This window comes from Octopus bimaculoides, chromosome 23, assembly GCF_001194135.2.
Source record: "Octopus bimaculoides isolate UCB-OBI-ISO-001 chromosome 23, ASM119413v2, whole genome shotgun sequence".
Taxonomy (NCBI): domain Eukaryota; kingdom Metazoa; phylum Mollusca; class Cephalopoda; order Octopoda; family Octopodidae; genus Octopus; species Octopus bimaculoides.
The window spans coordinates 9,748,475-9,749,034 of NC_069003.1; positions in this window are offsets into that span (position 1 = coordinate 9,748,475).

Sequence of the window (560 nt, forward strand, 5' to 3'; positions counted from 1 at the left end):
CCAGGGATGTTCTTTCACTTTTGAAGCGTCCATGCCACTCGAAACATTGTGTACAACCCATTGACTTATCACTGTACGATTGCCGAAGCATACTCAATGTCTCTGTAGGAGACTTCCCAAGTTTAATGCAAAATTTCACATTGACACTTTGTCTCTGTTCATGTCAAAATCACAGACTACAGTATACATGTGATCACAAAAAACACAAATTTCACAACTTGCAAAGTAAACATAGTAATGTCACTCAGTACACTGCTAGACTCTCTTTGTGCATGCAGCCATGTGCTGTCATCTGTTGATGACAGGAGTGGCTGTGTCGTAAGTAGCTTGCTTACCAACCACATGGTTCCAGGTTCAGTCCCACTGCGTGGCACCTTGGACAAGTGTCTTCTACTATAGCCTCGGGCCGACCAAAGCCTTGTGAGTGGATTTGGTAGACGGAAACTGAAAGAAGCCCGTCGTATATATGTATATATATATATTTGTGTTTGTGTGTTTGTGTTTGTCCTCTTAGCATTGCTTGACAACCGATGCTGGTGTGTTTACGTCCCCGTAACTTA